Source organism: Heterodontus francisci, chromosome 35 (genome assembly GCF_036365525.1).
Source record: "Heterodontus francisci isolate sHetFra1 chromosome 35, sHetFra1.hap1, whole genome shotgun sequence".
NCBI lineage: Eukaryota > Metazoa > Chordata > Chondrichthyes > Heterodontiformes > Heterodontidae > Heterodontus > Heterodontus francisci.
This window is the reverse complement of record NC_090405.1, coordinates 36,113,423-36,127,361: the sequence shown is the minus strand read 5'-3', so window position 1 is coordinate 36,127,361 and position 13,939 is coordinate 36,113,423. Positions and strand designations below refer to the sequence as shown.

General features: G+C 43.0%; 1 pseudogene; it reads left to right on the top strand.

Moving 5' to 3' along the window:
- Positions 1 to 10,459: 10,459 nt before the first annotated feature.
- Positions 10,460 to 11,470, top strand: LOC137350529 (jerky protein homolog; annotated as a pseudogene).
- The last annotated feature ends 2,469 nt before the right edge of the window (positions 11,471 to 13,939 follow it).

Below are 13,939 nucleotides of genomic sequence, written 5' to 3'. Positions count from 1 at the left end.
TAGCAAAGGGCAAGTTCAGCATTGTAAGTGAAGAGAAAAGCTGCCTCATCCATTGCCCCTTATCATTCCAATAGAACCTACATCATTCATTACCCATGGAACACCCAATTTACTTAGGTAACAAGGAAAACGTTCCATAGCAGGAATTGAGCAAAGTGACCACATCACAGTAATCTCCCATTATACCTGATTATTCAGATTTCTCATTGCACCCAGGTCCTGACTTGTATCTATGTTGCCATTTCTTCAATGTTGTTGGGTCAAAATCCTGAGGCTCTCTCCTTAACAGTATTGTGAGTGTACCTTCACCAAACAGATTGCAGTTGCTCAAGAAGGTGGCTCACTACCACCTTCTCAAGGGCAATTGGGGATGGACAATAAATGCCGGTCCTGCCAGTGATGCCCGCATCCTGTGAACAAATAAAGAACACTCCCAATGCACTTCACAAGACTCTAATAAAATGAATTTTGACATCGAGCCACATGAGATACTATGGCAGATGATCAAAAGCTTGATCAATTAGATAGATTTATAGTTATTGTATAGGTTATTAAAATCTCATCACTGAATTATTGAAATGTCTCATTGCATTCTACATTATTCATCCCTTTCATGGATTAAAGAAAGACCATTTTGTCCACCCCTTCCACTCATTCTAGCAGACGTGTATAATGTGTAGTCAAGATTCACCAGTTATGGCTGGATCACTTGAGAGAAAAAGCAAAATCGACACATGGCTGCAAGATCTGTGTAGCAGGCAGAAGCTGGAATTCATTGATAATTATCAGAACAAGGTCAACTCTACTTAAATGATATGGGTAGATGGAAATAGGCCGAGATCATTGTGAGGTTGCATTCAGAAAGCATTAAAACTAAGTGAACCTGGGGACAGGGACATTAGGAACAGGAGGAGGCCATTCAGCTCCTCGAATCTGCTGCACCATTCACTTAGATCATAGCTAATCTGCACCTCAACTCCATTTTCCTGCCTTTGCTCCATATCCCTTGCTACCCTTACCTAACAAAAATCTATCAATCTCAGGAGAGCAAAGTTAAATCCAACGGTACCTTCATTGACTGTAAAGCACTTGGGAACATCCTGAGGTTGTGAAAGGTGCTATATAAATGCAAGTTATTTTTAACCCTACTGGGTAGCCAGAACAGAGCTATGATATCTACAGCAAATAGGCTAGTGATGGATTGTAAAAGATCGAAGACCTGAAATATAGTAATTGTTGAACCTTTTTAAATGCCAGGAGTATTCAAAGAAAATTGTACAACAGCAGTGATAGGATTCACTAAAAAATATTGTCAATGTGCATCTCGGTTAGATGAGATTGAATGCTTTGAGATGATTTAAAGGGATTCAGAAAGGGCAGAGTAAGTCAAAAAAAAAAAGTGTCAGAATTGCTATTTACAAAAATCTAACCACCCAAGAAGGAACTGATTTTGTTACAAGGTGAGGGTTTCTGTTATAGCTCACTGGAGTCAGCTGGGCCAGGGACTGTTTCCTCGGACTAGAAAAATACTAATGGAGCTCCAATTTTTTAAAAGGGCAACAAGGCAGAACCAGGGAACTCGACTCATTAGTTTGACTTCAGCAAACAAGGTCCTGGACAAGGACGAAATAGTTTGTTTTGTTTTATATTGACTAGTCCTATGATTGCAGCCCAGTAACCAATTTGCTTTAGATACAGTTTCACTGCATTGGCTGTGAACCTCCAAACAGAGTCAGAGATTTAAAATAATAGAATAGCACAGAAGGAGGCCATTCATCCCATTGTGCCTGTGCTGGCTCTATGAAAGAGCTATCCAATTAGTCCTAGTTCCCCATAGTCCTGCAATTTTCCTCCCTTTTTTAAGTTTATCCAATTCCCTTTTGAAAGTTATTCTTGAAACTACTTCCACCATCTTTTCAGGCTGTGCATTCCAGATTATAACAACACAGTGTGTTTCTTTTAAAAAAAACTCCTCCTGCCCCCGGTTCTTTTGCCAATTATCTTAAATCTCTGACTTTTTAGAGGTTTAGATGCAGTGAAACTGTATCTAAAACAGATAGGTTTCTGGGCTGCAACCAAAGGACTTTTCTTTTCTTTCTTTTGGGCCTCCTTATCTCAAGAGACAATGGATACGCGCCTGGAGGTGGTCAGTGGTTTGTGAAGCAGCGCCTGGAGTGGCTATAAAGGCCAATTCTGGAGTGACAGGCTCTTCCACAGGTGCTGCAGAGAAATTTGTTTGTTGGGGCTGTTGCACAGTTGGCTCTCCCCTTGCGCCTCTGTCTTTTTTCCTGCCAACTACTAAGTCTCTTCGACTCGCCACAATTTAGCCCTGTCTTTATGGCTGCCCGCCAGCTCTGGCGAATGCTGGCAACTGACTCCCACGACTTGTGATCAATGTCACACGATTTCATGTCGCGTTTGCAGACGTCTTTATAACGGAGACATGGACGGCCGGTGGGTCTGATGCCAGTGGCGAGCTCGCTGTACAATGTGTCTTTGGGGATCCTGCCATCTTCCATGCGGCTCACATGGCCAAGCCATCTCAAGCGCCGCTGACTCAGTAGTGTGTATAAGCTGGGGGTGTTGGCCGCTTCAAGGACTTCTGTGTTGGAGATATAGTCCTGCCACCTGATGCCAAGTATTCTCCGAAGGCAGCGAAGATGGAATGAATTGAGACGTCGCTCTTGGCTGGCATACGTTGTCCAGGCCTCGCTGCCGTAGAGCAAGGTACTGAGGACACAGGCCTGATACACTCGGACTTTTGTGTTCCGTGTCAGTGCGCCATTTTCCCACACTCCTTTGGCCAGTCTGGACATAGCAGTGGAAGCCTTACCCATGCGCTTGTTGATTTCTGCATCTAGAGACAGGTTACTGGTGATAGTTGAGCCTAGGTAGGTGAACTCTTGAACCACTTCCAGAGCGTGGTCGCCAATATTGATGGATGGAGCATTTCTGACATCCTGCCCCATGATGTTCGTTTTCTTGAGGCTGATGGTTAGGCCAAATTCATTGCAGGCAGACGCAAACCTGTCGATGAGACTCTGCAGGCATTCTTCAGTGTGAGATGTTAAAGCAGCATCGTCAGCAAAGAGGAGTTCTCTGATGAGGACTTTCCGTACTTTGGACTTCGCTCTTAGACGGGCACGGTTGAACAACCTGCCCCCTGATCTTGTGTGGAGGAAAATTCCTTCTTCAGAGGATTTGAACGCATGTGAAAGCAGCAGGGAGAAGAAAATCCCAAAAAGTGTGGGTGCGAGAACACAGCCCTGTTTCACACCACTCAGGATAGGAAAGGGCTCTGATGAGGAGCCACCATGTTGAATTGTGCCTTTCATATTGTCATGGAATGAGGTGATGATACTTAGTAGCTTTGGTGGACATCCGATCTTTTCTAGTAGTCTGAAGAGACCACGTCTGCTGACGAGGTCAAAGGCTTTGGTGAGATCAATGAAAGCAATGTAGAGGGGCATCTGTTGTTCACGGCATTTCTCCTGTATCTGACGAAGGGAGAACAGCATGTCAATAGTCGATCTCTCTGCACGAAGGACTAATCAATATAAAACAAAACAAACTATTTTGTCCTTGTCCAAGACCTTGTTAAGGCTTCTGTTGGAATACTGTGTCTAGTTTTGGTCTCCTCACATGGTGGGTGATATTGCGGCTTTGGAAAGGATTCAGTTCTGAATCACAAGATCGATTCCCAGTTTAAAATACATTAACGGCCCAGATAAAAAGCTGGGTCTGTATCCCTTACAGTTGCACTAGAGCAGAGTTAAGGAGGTTCTTCTTATCCCAGAGGATAGTAGACCTATGAAACAAGTTGCTGGGTTGTGCAGTGAGCACTGAGTCACTGCTTACCTTCAGAAGAGAGCTGTACTTGTGGCAGAAATCACAGCATACAAAAGGTAGATGGAATACTAAGTAATAGAAATAGTTTGCTCACCTGAATTAGTTTCGATCACTAAGGGGGCGGGGGGGGGGGGGGGGGGGGTGGGGTGGTTGAGGTGTTTGGAGAGAAATTTTACTGATCTTTTCCTCCTAATTGGGCTTGGGTTTTTATTTGATAAGTTCTGATGAAAGGTCACTAACATGAAATGTTAACCCTGCTTCTCCCTCCACCGATGTTGCCTGACCTGCTGAGTATTTCCAGCATTTTTTGTCTTTATTTCAGATTTCCACTGTCTGCAGGATTTTGCTTTTATTTTGGGTTTTTATTTGTTTTCTCACCTCACACAGAAGATTTTCTGGCTCTGAGTGGCTGGGGAATCGTGAAGTATAAGGTGGCATTGCATGGGATGGGCTAGATAGAATCATTGAACATCTAACCTGGTCAATTAGTTCATTCTGCAGCCAGTTAGAGTCACTGGCTGCAATAATAAAGACTTGCGTTTATATAGTGCTTTGCATGACCACCAGATGTTTCAAAGTGCTTGACAGTCAATTAAGTACTTTTGACATATAGTCACTATTGTAATGTAGAAAAGGCAGCAGCCAATTTGCACACAGCAAGCTCCCACAAACAGCAATGTGATAATGACCAGATAATCTGTTTTTGTGATGTTGATTGAGGGATAAATATTGGCCAGGACACCAGGGAGAACTCCCATGCTCCTCTTCGAAATAGTGCCATGGGATCTATACATCCACCAAGCAGGTAGATGGGGCCTCTTTTTAAAAGACCCATCCGCAAGACAGGACCTTTGACAGTACTCTGTACTGCACTGGAGTGTCAGCCTTGATTTTTGTGCTCAAGCCCTGGCATGGGACTTCAACCCAGAACTGTGTGGCTTAAGTAAGAGTGCCACCAACTGAGCTATGATAGATACTCAATGTGATGCAAATATTAATATTGGAGAATTAGAGAATCTTGGAAAAAACACAATAAATGATGTCAGCTATGTCTAATTACTTCAAACATCAATAACACTAATTAGATCATATGCACAGGCTCACTCTCCTGAGTGTTACTGTAATCTGTAACAGTCTGTGACTCCAGTTTGTGGAGGTATAAACAAGAGGAGAATTCAGGACAGTCCTCCAATGCTGAATAACATGCGTACCTTTACATGGTGCATGACCACCATCTAGTGGTTACTGCCAATAGCTCAACAGCACAATAGGGAAACAGTTCTATTGGGACTGACATACCGCTATCAAACTGACCCTAAATGGAGTAATTAACAGAGGTGATTAAGAGGGTTTGTGTTGGATATATGTGACATTCTAAACACTGAAATCTTGTACAACTGGAATGGTAGTGCTATAATACCAATCAGATGTTAGAATATATTTATTAAAAAGAAACGTACTGAATTTAAGATTTTATTGTAGGAATATCAAGTAGAAAGCTGCAGCAATATTACTGAATCATTAGTTAGCATTGGTTAGGAGGCAGTTAGATTATAATGTGCAGGTTTGGATGCCTTAATTTAGGAAGAAGTCAAGGCCATGGAGAAGATGCAGAAACGATTCACCCAGCCTTAGTTATTGTAGTATTCACAGCACAGAAGGTGGCCATTGAGCCCATCGTGCCTGTGCAGGCTCTATGCAAGAGCTATCCAATTAGGCCCACTCCACTGCTCTTTCCCCATAACCCTACCAATTTTTCCCCTTCACGTATTTATAAAATCATAGAAATTATAGAAATTTATAGTATGAAAGGAAGCCATTCAGCCCATTGAGTCCATGTCGGCTGACAAGTAGCCATTAATTTAATCAATAGTTTATTCATTTTACTTTTGAAAGTTAATATTGAATTGGCTTCCACCACCTTTTCAGGCAGTGCGTTCCAGCTCATCATAATTCGCTGCGTAAAAAGGTTCTCCTAATTTCCCTCTCGATTTGTTACCAATTTCCTTCAACCTGTGTCCTCTGATTATTGACCCTCCTCTCAGCGGAAACAGTTTCTCCTTATTTACTCTATCAATGCCCCTCGTCACACATCTATTAAATCTCCCCTTAACCTTTTCTGCTCTGAGGAGAGACCAGGAGAGAAACGGGAGCTTTTTTCATTTGAGCAGGGATGGTTAAGAAGAGATTTTTTAAAATTTGTTTCATAGGGATGTGGACGTTGATGGCTAGTCCAGCATTTATTGCCCATCCCTCGTTGCCCTTGAGAAGGTGGTGGTGAGCTGTCTTCTTGAACCACTGCAGTCCATGTGGGGTAGGTACGTCCACAGTGCTATTAGGAAGGGAGCTCCAGGATTTTGACCCAGCGACAGTAAGGGAACTGCAATATAGTTCCAAGTCAGCATAGTGAATGGCTTGGAGCGGAACTTGCAGGCGGGGGTGTTCCCACGCATCTGCTGCCCTTGTCCTTCTAGGTGGTAGAGGTCGCGGGTTTGGAAAGTGCTGTCGAAGGAGCCTTGGTGCTTTGCTGTCGTGCATCTTGTAGATGGTACACACTGCTGCCACTATGCGTCGGTGGTGGATGGAGTGAATGTTGAAGGTGGTGAAAGGGGTGTCAATCAAGTGGGCTGCTTTGACCTGGATGGTGTCGAGCTTCTTGAGTGTTGTTGGAGCTGCACCCATCCAGGCAGGTGGAGAGTATTCCATCACACTCCTGACTTGTGCCTTGTAGATGGTGGATAGGGATTTGGGGAGTCAGGAGGTGAGTTACTTGCCGTAGGATTCCTAGCCTCTGACCTACTCTTGTAGCCATGGTATTTATATGGCTAATGCAGTTCAGTTTCTGGTCAATGGTGACCCCCAGGATGTTGATAGTGGGGGATTCAGCGATCATAATGCTGTTGAATGTCAAGGGGAGATAGTTAGATTTTCTCTTGATGGAGATGATCAATGCCTGGTACTTGTGTGGTACAAATGTTTCTTGCCACTTCCCAGCCTAAGCCTGGATATTGTCCAGGTCTTGCTGCATTGATACACGGATTCCTTCAGTATCTGAGGAGTCGCGAATGGTACTGAACATTGTGTGATCATTGGAGAACATCCCCACTTCTGACCTTATGATTGAAGGAAGGTCATTGATGACGCAGCTAAGATGGTTGGGCCTAGGACACTACCCTGAGGAACTCCTGCAGTGATGTCCTGGAGCTGAGATGATTGACCTCCAACAACCACAACCATCTTCCATTGCGCTAGGTACGATTCCAACCAGCAGAGTATTTTCCCCCTATTTTCATTGACTCCAGTTTTGCTAGGGCTTCTTGATGCCATACTCGGTCAAATGCTGCCTTGATGTCAAGGCAGACACTCTCACCTCACCTCTTGAGTTCAGCTCTTTTGTCCACGTTTGAACCAAGGTTGTAATGAGGTCAGGAGCTGAGTGGCCCTGGCGGAACCCAAACTGAGTGTCACTGAGCAGATTAATGCGAAGCAAGTGCCACTTGATAGCACTGTCAATGACACCTTCCGTCACTTCACTGATGATTGAGGGTAGACTGATGGGGCGGTAATTGGCAGGTTGGATTTGTCCTGCTTTTTGCGCACAGGACATACCTGGGCAATTTTCCACGTTGCCGGGTAGGTGCCAGTGTTGTAGCTGTACTGGAACAGCTTGGCTCGGGGCATGGCAAGTTCTGGAGCACAAGTCTTCAGTACTATTGCCAGAATGTTGTCAGGGCCCATAGCCTTTGCGGTATCCAGTGCCTTCAGTCATTTCTTAATATCACGCGGAGTGAATCGAATTGGCTGAAGTCTGGCATCTGTGATGCTGGGGACTTCAGGAGGAGGCCGAGATGGATCATCAACTCAGCACTTCTGGCTGAAGATTGTTGCAAATGCTTCAGCATTATCTTTTGTACTGATGTGCTGGGCTCCCCCATCATTGAGGATGGGGATATTTGTGGAGCCACCTCCTTCAGTTAGTTGCTTAATTGTCCAGCACCACTCATGACTGGATGTGGCAGGACTGCAGAGCTTAGATCTGATCCGTTGGTTATGGGATCGCTTACCTCTGTCTATTGCATGCTGCTTATGCAGTTTGGCACGCAAGTAGTCCTGTGTTGTAGCTTCACCAGGTTGACACCTCATTTTGAGGTATGTCTGGTGCTGCTCCTGGCATGCCCTCCTGCACTCTTCATTGAACCAGGGTTGGTCTCCTGGCTTGATGGTAATGATAGATTAGGGGATATGCTGGGCCATGAGGTTACAGATTGTGGTTGAGCACAATTCTGCTGCTGCTGATGGCCCACAGTGTCTCATGAATGCCCAGTTTTGCATTGCTAGATCTGTTCGATATCTATCCCATTTAGCACGGTGGTAGTGCCACACAACACAATGATAGCATTCAGAGTTATGAGAGCTTTTGTTAAGGTAATCGGTGGAAGACTGTACTAGCCGATGTGTCAGTATCTGGTGGTATCAATTTAACATCTTCAGCAACAGGAGACGAGCAGATTTTAGGAGAGGTTTGTTGGAACATTGAGCCAGCAACAATCGCAGGAGCAGAATGCAGAATAGTTTTTCAAATGGAAGTGGTTAATTGTTGTAAAAGGCAAGTTTAAAAGGGTCTGGAGAATGGGACAAATGGAGAGCTCTTTTAGAGAGCCAGTATTTGTGAGCTGGGCCCAATAGTCTCCTTCTGTGCTGTAGAATTTTAACCTTCTAACAGTTCTCCCTCCTCTTCCTGCTCCAAAGCTACTGAATCACACTGGTGGACATACAGTTCTTCTAGGGCAGATTCCCAAAGTGTCCAAGCGCCAGCTACGAGTCTGTAACGAGTCTGTTGGATATTCAGCCCAAATGGGAAAAGGGGGCAGCACGGCCGAGGGCAGAGGTCACCTGACATCCCAGGACAAGAGCTTTCCAGCAGGGTCTACTGGTCAGGAGTGGGGACACTGGCTAATTATTCCCCTCTCCCACTCAGGGACCAGCAGGAGCCACAGCCACAATGGCCAGGAATCAAAGATGGGACCCTTCTAGACTCCAATGTTCAGTCCTACAGCTGGTAGCACATTCACTCACAGCCATTACAGTCTGGGGCAGAAAGACAGATAGATCTATAGAGTTCATATATAGGCAGCTCAGAGGAGGTTCACTAGGTTGATTCTAGAGATGAGGGTTTGTCTTATGAAGAGAGATTGAGTAGTTTAGGCTTTTATTCTCTGGAGTTTAGAAGAATGAGAGGAGATTTAATTGAGGTATACAAGATGATTAAGGGGATTGACAAAGTAGACGTAGAGAGGATGTTTCCTCTGGTGGGGCAATCTAGAACAAGAGGCCATAGTTTTAGGATAAGGAGTAGCAGATTTAAAACAGAGATGAGGAGAAGTTACTTCTCTCAAAGGGTGGTGAATCTGTGGAATTCACTACCCCAGAGTGTGGTGGATGCCGGGACATTGGGTAAATTTAAGGAGGAGATAGACAGATTTTTAATTAGTAAAGGGTTGTAGGGTTATGGAGAATGGGCAGGAAAGTGGAGTTGAGGCCGAGATGAGATCAGCCATGATCGTATTGAATGGCGGATCAGGCTCGAGGGGCTGAATTGCCTACTCCTGCTCCGAGTTCTTATGTTTTTATTGAGCTGTATTGTGGGGACAATCTAAATACCACATTCATCTTGAACAAAGGACCAGGAGATCATAGCAATGTCGGAGCAGGAGCCGGCCATTTAGCCCCTCGAGCCTGTTCCACCATTCAACGAGATTATGGTTGATCTGTGACCTAACTCCATATACCCACCTTTGCCCTGTATCCAGTAATACCTTTGGTTAACAAAAAAACTATCAGACTTAAAATTTATATTGATCTAGCATCAGTTGCTATTTGCAGAAGAGAGTTCCAAACTTCTACCACCCTTTGTGTATAGAACTATTTCCTAATTGCACACCTGAAAGGTCTGACTCTAATTTTTAGACTCTGCCCCCTAGTCCTACACTCCCCAACCAGCAGAAATAGTTTCTTTCAATCTACCCTCTCTGTTCCCCTTAATATCTTGAAAACTTAGATCAAATCACCCTGTAACTGAAATTCTCCGGAATACAACCCTAGTTTGTTTCTCTCCACATAATGTAACCTTTGGAATCTGGATCTTATTCTGGTAAATCTCTGCTGGACTCCCTCCAAGGCCAGTTTATCCTTCCTAAGGTGTGATGCCCAGAACTGCTCACAGTACTGCAGGTGTGGTCTAACCAGAGCTCTGTATAGCTGTAGCATGACTAATATCACCCCACCCCTCTCCCCCTTGCATTCTAATCCTCTCGATAGGAAGGCCAGTATTCCATTAGCCTTTTTGATTATTTTAATGATCTACGTACAGTAAAAGCTTTGTTATCTGGCACTTTACCAACCGGAAAATTCTATTATCCAGAATTACGAAAATCTTCCGAAGCTTGTCTCCCAATACTGAGTTTTCCTGAGTGCAGCCGATTGTTCTGGGCATTATTGTACTGTAGTTAATGATTCTGCTGATAGTCATCTTAGTGGCACTGCTGGTGGTCCATCTCATTGTGTCACTGTGCTGATGCAGTATCGTGATTTATCTCCCCACCCACCCATTATGGCATTCAATAAAACACTGACAGGAAAAGGGGGAAAGCGGAAAAGGGTTGTGTTGATGCTACACCAGAAAATAGACATTTACAGGCGTCTTGAAAAAGGTGAAAATGGTAATGGGTTAATGAATGAATATAATGTTGCTTCATCAGCCATATATGACATCAAGGGTCAAAAAGACCAGTTGTTGAAATTCTTTGTTAGTTCCAAGACTACTAAAGCTAGTGAACACCACCATACTCTACATAAACCTAAATTAGAGCAATTAGACAGTGTATTGTATGAACGGTTTTCATTGAAACGCTCCGAGGGTTCCCCAGACTCAGGCCCAATGCTCATTGCAAAGACAAAAGACTTTCATAAGCAAATGGAATTGATTGAACCATGGGCATTTTCCGATGGATGGCGTTCTTGCTTTTAACAGCAGCATGGGATAAGAAAGTGAACAAAAATCAGCTGACGATGAGGCTTCAGAAAAGTATTGTGATTTCTTCAACAAATTAATTGCTGAATACCAATCTAACCTCAAAACAAATTTATAACGCTGATGAAACAGGCCTATTTTGGCACTGTTTGCCTAATTCTACCCAAGCTGGTGCGAGTGAATATATTGCAGCAGGTTTTAAGCAAAATAAAGACCAAATAACTGTGCTTGCAGGTGCTAATGCCGTGGGAACGCACCGAGTGAAGCTTTTGGCGATTGACAAATATAATCATCCTAGAACATTTAAAAGTGTAAAGATTTGCCTGCATTTACAACGCATAAAGTAATGCATGGATTGACAAAGACATTTTTTATGATTGGTTTCACTATGTTTTTGTACCTACAGTGAAAGAACTACTTAGAAAAGCAAGAAAACATGACGATAGCAAACCTATTCTTCAGTTAGACAATTGTCAAGCTCACCCTCATGAATCGAAGTTAGTGCCCGGTAATATTTTTACCATCTTCCTACCTGCCAATGTTACCTCATTGATTCAAGCAATGGAACAAGGCGTCAGCCTCAGAATATGAAATGATTTTATGGGAGAGATTTCCTAAGAAAGTGAATCAATCATGAAGGCACAATCCAAAATTTTCAATCAAATTAAAGAGGCAATTTTCAATGTGGTTGGTACCTGGAATTCAGTTAAAGGTAAAACATTAACAATATAATTGCACAAAGATGGGAGGCAGGTCAGTAGATTGGACAGAATATAAAAAACAGCAAAGAATGACTAAAAGATTGATCAGGAAAGTAAAATTAGAGTACGAGAGAAAGCTAGCTAGAAATATAACGACAGATAGTAAGAATTACTATAGATATTTTAAAAAGAAAAGTTAACAAAGTTGGTCCTATATACAGTGAGTCTGGGGAATTAATAATGGATAATAAAGAGATGGCAGATGAATTGAACAGATATTTTGCATCGGTCTTCACTACTGAGAATACAAGTAACATCCCAGTATTAGCTGTAAGTCAGGAAATGAAAGGGAGGGAAGAACTCAAGAAAATTACAGTCACCAGGGAAGTGATACTGAACAAATTGTTGGAGCTGCGGGCTGACAAGTCCCCGGTCCCGATGGATTTCATCCTAGGCTCTTAAAAAAGTGGCTAGTGAGATAGTTGATGCATTTGTTTTAATTTTCCAAAATTCCCTAGAATCGGGGAATGTTCCGTTAGATTGGAAAACAGCGAATGTAACTCCTTTATTCAAAAAGGGAGACAGACAGAAAGCAGGAAACTACAGGCCAGTTAGCTTAATATCTGTCTTAGGGAAAATGTTGGAATCTATTATTAAAGATGTTATAGCAGGGCATTTAAAAAGTTCAAGGTAATCAGGCAGAGTCAATATGGTTTTGTGAAAGGGAAATCATGTTTAACCAATTTATTGGAGTTCTTTGAAGGAGTTACATGTGCTTTGGATAAAGGGGAACAGGTGAATGTATTGTACTAGGATTTCCAGAAAGTGACACATCAAAGGTTATTGCAGAAAATAAAAGCTCAAGGTGCAGAAGGTAACATATTGGCATGGATAGAAGATTGGTTAGCTAACAGGAAAAAGAGTGTAGACATAAATGGGTCATTTTATGGTTGGCATGATGTAATGAGTGGTGTGTCATAGGGATCAGTGCTGGGGCCTCAACATTTTACAATTTATATAAATGACTTAGATGAAGGGATCGAAGGTATGGTTGCTAAATTTGCTGATGGCACAAAGATAGGTAGGAAAGCAAGTTGTGAAGAGGACATAAGGAGGCTACAAAGGGATATAGATAGGTTAAGTGAGTGAGCAAAGACCTGGCAAATGGAGTACAATGTGGGAAAGTAGGAACTTGTCTACTTTGGCAGGCAGAATAAAAAAGAAACATATTATCTAAATGGTGAGAGATTGCAGAGCTCTGAGATGCAGAGGGATCTGGGTGTCCCAGTGCATGAATCGCAAAAGATTAGTATGCAGATACAGCAAGTAATTAGGAAAGCTAATAGAATGTTATTGTTTATCACGAGGAGAAATATTACAAAGGTAGGGAGGTTATGCTTCAGCTATACAGGGCATTGGTGAGACCACATCTGCAGTACTGTGTACAGTACTGGTCTCCTTATTTAAGGAAGGATGTAAATGCATTGGAGGCAGTACAGAGAAGGTTTACTAGACTAATACCTGGAATGGGCGGGCTGTCTTATGAGAAAAGATTGGACAGGCTAGGCTTGTATTATCCACTGGAATTTAGAAGAGTAAGAGGTGACTTGATTGAAACATATAAGATCCTGAGGGGTCTTGACAGGGTGGATGTGGAAGGGATGTTTCCCCTTGTGGGAGAATCTAAAACTAGGGGTCACTGTTTAAAAATAAGGGGTCGCCCATTTAAGACAGAGATGAGGATGAAGCTTTTCTCTCAGAGGGTCGTGAGTCTTCTCTTCCTCAAAAGGCGGTGGAAGCAGAGTCTTTGAATATTTTTAAGGCAGAGGTAGATAGATTCTTAATAAACAAGGGGGTGGAAGTTTATCGGGGGTAGGTGGAAATGTGGAGTAATCAGTTCAGCCATGAACTTATTGAATGGCGGAGCAGGCTCGAAGGGCCGAGTGGCCTACTCCTGCTCCTAATTTGTATGTTTGTATGAGGGCTTGGAGAAAACTGTGGCGCAGTGTGATATTTGCAGAAGTCTCTTCTGATGAAGAGTAATTTGAAGGCTTTAATGTTTGCCATAAAAAAAACAATATCAGAAGTTCTTGACATGTTGAGGGATGTTCCTTCTACAAACCCAGTCAAGCAGCTTAGTGAAAATGATGTAGAAGATTAGGTTGAAGCTGACAAGGAGATTGAAGTGACACATGTTGTTAGTGATGTGGAAATAATAGTGTCCAGAATTCTAAAAAGTCTAAGAAAACTGAAGAACATTCTGCAGAAGACGATTTTAGTGAGGAACAGAAAATAACTTGGGCTAATGCTGCTTCAGCATTTGATACATGAATCAAATTTACTGAAAGGCAGACTTGTT